Raw genomic sequence first — 5674 nt, forward strand, 5'->3', positions numbered from 1 at the left:
TTTATGAAATTTGTAAGACCAGTGCCAGTATTTATTGTTCTTCAGGTACTGTCCAGTTTCATTTATTGAAAAGACTACCTTTTCTCCATTGAACTGTCACTGCTTTTTTGTCAAAGATCATTGACTGTATTTGTGTGCATCTATTTTTAGCCCTCTATTCTGCCCCATTGATTTGCTTGTCTATTCTGTTGCCAATGCCACACTGCCTGGATGACTGGAGCTCTATAGTAAGTTTTGAAGTCAGACAGTGTCTGTCCTGCTATCTTGTTCTTCTTAAGTAGTATGTTGACTTGAGTCACCCTTTTTGTCATTTGTGCTGCACTTCCCTAGGTGTAGGTTAACCTACTTATCAGAAAAAAATCTGACATTGACACAACAGAAATGGAAACCTGAACCAACTCATGATATGACTTTGTCATCAAAAATAGCAATAGAAAGATATATTTATTTTTTATCTACTATGTGCCAGGACCTGGGCAAATCACTTTTGGAAACGTATGTAAAAACAGTCTAAAGAGGACTGTCTACAAATTGTTTACTGTCAGACAAGTGCCTAGTAGTTTGGCAGTAGGGTTATATGCACACTCTGAGATCTGTCATGAGCTCAGACTTTAAGCTAAAAGCAGCTTTTCTGACCAAAAGTTTTCAAAGCCTATATCTTCCAGCAACAAAAATGACTATATTCAAATTAATGTTGATGAGATAATTTAGGTAAGAAAGAAATATTTCCACAGCAAATTTAACATTTAAAGATGTTTTTAAGTCCTAAAAGCTTCTGGGGAAAAAGCAGCTGACCAAGCCAGAGGTAAGATTTGTTCTGGCTTTGAACATTTTCTCCACAATTCTATATGCCAGCAATAATTTGGGAAATATGTCTACAAAGTACTGAGTCAATAGAAAGAGTATGTAATGTAATGTTTGTATTTCTTCCATGTTTGCATAGATTTATAAAAAGTCTTCTCTTATAACTTCAATTTCCTCCACATCACTTGTTTTATTCCTTAGAGAAAGACAAATATTGTATGACATCGCTTATCTGTGGAATCTAAAAAATGGTAAAAACAAACCTATTTACAAAACAGAAATAGAGTCACAGACATATAAAACAAACTTGTGGTTACCAAAAGGGAAACGGGGGAGGGGGGAAACTGGGAATTGAGACATACACACTACTATATACAAAGTGGAAAACTAATAAAAATCTGCTGTTATAGTTCTGGGGACTCTACTCAACATTCTTTAATAGCCTACATGGGAAAATAATCTAAGAAAGAGTGAATACATGCATATGCATAACTGACTCACTTTGCTGTACAGCAGAACCTAACACAAATTAATTAAACTCCAATAAAATTAATTTTAAAATATTTTTTCTTTGTCTAATAGTTATTTGTGTCATTAGCCAATTTTCTAACTGGGTACTCCTGCCTTTCTTCCATATGTATGATCTGCATAAATATTAAGGATATAATTATCCTGTTTCTTTTTTTGCTTGTTTTCTTTCCAAATTGTAACTTCTCAAAAGTTATAATACAGAAATTTTATATTTCCATGTATTTTATCTATTGATTACTTTCCTGTATAATTGCTTATTTCTGTTCCTTTATGCTTAATTTTTTCACCAGTTTTTTCTTTTTTCCGATATAATTGTCTGATCCACAATTTAGTCCACAATTCATTAATTCATGGTGAACAGTGAATATGCAACCACCTTTCAATAAAATTATAATTATTGATTGAATAATTTCACTTTCCCAGTTGCTTGTTCATATTGCCTTTATCATATATTATTTTTTATACACACTTGAGTACTTTCTGCAACATTCATTATGTTCCATTTATCTTCCTGTCAATATTTGAACCCAAACCATCTTATTTTAATTATCATGCTTTCATTATCTGGTAGGTTAACTCTCCATTCATTACTCTTTAAATATTTTCATTGGCTAGTTTCCCTCATTCCTTCTCCAAGATTAAACTTAAAGTGATTTGGCAAAATTCCAAAACACAAACATAAAACAAACAAACAAACAAAAAAACCCAAACAATAGCTAGGATATGTTTGAAAATGTACAGCTTTGGGAAGGACTTTCCCTTTATAAAAATTCATTCTAAAACATGGTATGCTTTCCTATGATTAATTTTTTTTTGTGCCTTCAGTATTTTTTTTTCCTTTCAAGGTTGTTTCATTTAGGTTTGGTATCTTTGTGGATATTGTTACTCTTAATTTGTGTCTGTTCACAGGTGAATGCATTTCTTTTCCACTATGTTCTTCTAGGTGGCATAGAGCAAAGTAGATGCTGTCTAAGTATATTAACATGCATCTATTATATTATGGTTAATCACTAGCCCTAAGCTCAGGTAGTTCAGTCAGTAGAACATCAGATGTTTAATCTGAGGGTCCAGGGTTCACATCTCTGTTTGTGTGCTCTGGTTTGGGGGCTTCCCTGGTGGCTCAGATGGTAAAGAATCTACCTGCAATGCAGGAGACCCAGGTTCGATCCCTGGGTCAGGAAGATCCATTGAAGAGGGGAAATGGCAAACCACTTCAGTATTCCAGCCAGAAGGACCCTAGCAGATGGCAGTCCATGGGGTCACAAAGAGTCAGATATGACTGAGCAACTAGGCATGCACTAGCCCTAAAATATATCAGTATACCCTCTTATGGTTTTTCAGCAAATAATTATTTACCTGAAAATTATATATAGCATTCTTTCCATTTTTTGTTTCTTATTTTCATATCACCAAAAATTATACAAAATTAGCTGTTCAAGTTCACAATTTTTTTTAAAGAATTTTGAACTTTATCAAATATTTATCATCTGTAGAGGTGATCATTATTTTCTTAGATATACTATAATCTTATATTACATTGCCTTATTTCATCTTATATTAACACATACTCTTGGGTTCAGTGACTGGGGCTTCCACACACAAAGACTGTCTGGCTGCCACTCTGCCAAGTGTCCAACTTGCCTATAGTAGAAACCAGTGTTGAACCCCTGACATGGCACCATTTCCAGAAAAATCTAAACAGTAGTAGGCTGATTACACTGGGTTCTTTCCATTACAGAAAGGATACCATTCATTCTGTGTAGAATATACTAGCATTCTCTACATGGGTTTTCTTCCTTTGGCACTATCATCCCAACACCGACTTTGATTAAGGAATCATTCCACAGCAGAAGTGTGCCAAGGGATATACACCCATAGAATTCACCAGTTACTACACACCTCATCACCAAGAAACAACATAAGTAGACAAATACAGGGTCTATTGAAGACTCAGTTATATCCCAACTGGTATCAATGTGTGCATGCTCAGTTGCTCAGTCATGTTGGACTCTTTGTGATACCATGGACTGCAGCACACAAGGCTCCTCTTTCCATGGAATTATCCAGGTAAGAATACTGGAGTGGGTTGCCATTTCCTCCTCCAGGGGATCTTCCTGACCCAGGAACCGAACCCAAGTCTCTTGTATCTCCTGCACTGGCAGGTGGATTGTTTACCACCTGGGAAACTCAGTAGATATCAATGCCCAGAAAAATAATGTATGGTTTGAATCAACATCTGATGCATGATGTTAATTTTCCAAAGCCAGATTATGTGGGTCCAGGAGCCAAGGCTGGAAGTGAGAGTGGTTGGTCATACTGTTATACATAATTACCCACTGATGAAAGTTTTGCTTTCTTTCCACATTTGTTCATTTGGCAATTTTGGTTCTTCAGGGAAGTATGCCTCCATCAGTTGACAGAGAGTAATTTCCTTGAATTGAAGGTTGAGGTTGCCAGAGATTAGTTGGAGATTTTTATGCCTCTGAACCTACTATGGATTATCATATACATATATGTTATAGTTTTGGATTACTTTTAGTGTCTTACTTTTTGTTATAAGTCTTATGACTTTATTTTCTTCCAGGTTTTTTGACTCTATCAAACTTTCTATCTGTTCTTTAAGTTATTTTTACTACACTGTTAATTATTTTTGTGTTTATCTTGTTTATTTCTTCTAATCTTTTGTGATTTATTCAAATAGTAATTTTTACCTTCTTGGGCTGAGGATATAATTTATTCTATTTCTTGTTTTATAATAAAATATTTAAGAATATCCATTTTTCTCAAATTCAGATTTAAGCTTACAAGGTATTGGTCTTGCTATCATTTTCTTCTACTTTAGTGAGATTGAGTATTTTCATGTATATTCGCTATTTATATTTCTTCTCTTGAAAAATTTCAAAACAATTTTGAAGTGTTTTTCCTTTGCTTACTGATTTAAGATGAAAAACATGGAAAGAATATTGATTTGCGCATGTCATATAAGTTGAAGTCTTTTTTCCCTTCTTTCTTCTTTTGAGTTTGAGTTTTTACCTACATAAATTTTGTTTTATATTGCCCTCAATTTATTATTTCCTCACTTTAATTTGCTTGAAATTTTGTCCAAAGAGCTGATCAGTTATTCCAAGATTGTTTATAGAACTTTCCCCAGTTGACTAGGAAGGTTGTTCTTATCTACTGTATTCATAATATATGTAAAACATGCATATATACAACTTTTATTGTCAAGGATCTGCTGTTGGATATTTCAAGTCAAATTCTGCATATTCTCTAGATATCTTAAAAGAAGAGGATTTTCTGGAAAAATTATTCAAAGTCAAATTTATACTTTTCTGTTCATGGGGAACTAATTCTTCAGGACCCTATACCATGGGTTGATAGAGGATTGGTGGCATGTCACGAATAGGGGAACTAAGGGTGTGACATTTTTATGCAGTTATTTGTGCCTTTCAGACCTTCTTAGATATTGTCTTACTTCTGCTTAATGGAGCTACTGTGGTATCCTGGACTTTACAGAAACCAGTAAGTCCTGATAGACTGTTTAACTGCTTGGTGTTCCAACTTTCTTTAATCTCTACTAGGGAACAGTGGTAAATGGTTTCTTAAAAGCAGTGACTTGCCACAGAAAGGATGGCTTTCTTACAAAATTCTGATGGCATTAATAATAATTCTCCTAGAAAGATTTTTAGCAGGCCCCAAATAGCATCCTGAAACTAATGAGACACTTAAAACACTGTGGGCCCTACGAGGCTATAAGGGGTAGTGGGTAAAGCTACTTCTATCATGGCCTGGACCAGGTAAATGGTACACTCTTCCTCTGGCTTACACTTAAACCTGGCAAACTTTCAGGTCACTGAATAAGTTAATCAGAGCACAGCAGACTGTAGAGTGTGTTGTTTTCAAAATCCAAACAGGCCCATGAAACATGGGCTCTTCCTTAGTGTTGGGAGCGACAAAGTGTGACAAATCTCTCCATTCTGGAGGGAATGTTCCAGCACATTTCAGACAGTGATTCAACTTTACTTATTCTTGAATTTTGTATGAGTAGAATCCTGCTGTATGTATCCCCTTATGTCTACAATCAATCAAGTATCAATTACTGCTTTAAGATTCACCCATAATGCTGTAAATAGCCCTGGTTGATTTATTAGTTGTCCAGTATATCCTTTTATGGGACTTCCCAGGTGGTGCAGTGGTAAAGAATCCACTTGCCAATGTAGGAGACACAAGAGAGGCGGATTCAATCCCTGGACCGCGAAGAGTCCCTGGAGTAGGAAATGGCAAACCACTCCAGTATTCTTGCCTGTATAATTCCATAGACAAAGGAACCTGGCAGGTT

Source organism: Muntiacus reevesi, chromosome 6, assembly GCF_963930625.1.
Source record: "Muntiacus reevesi chromosome 6, mMunRee1.1, whole genome shotgun sequence".
NCBI classification, from domain to species: Eukaryota; Metazoa; Chordata; class Mammalia; order Artiodactyla; family Cervidae; genus Muntiacus; species Muntiacus reevesi.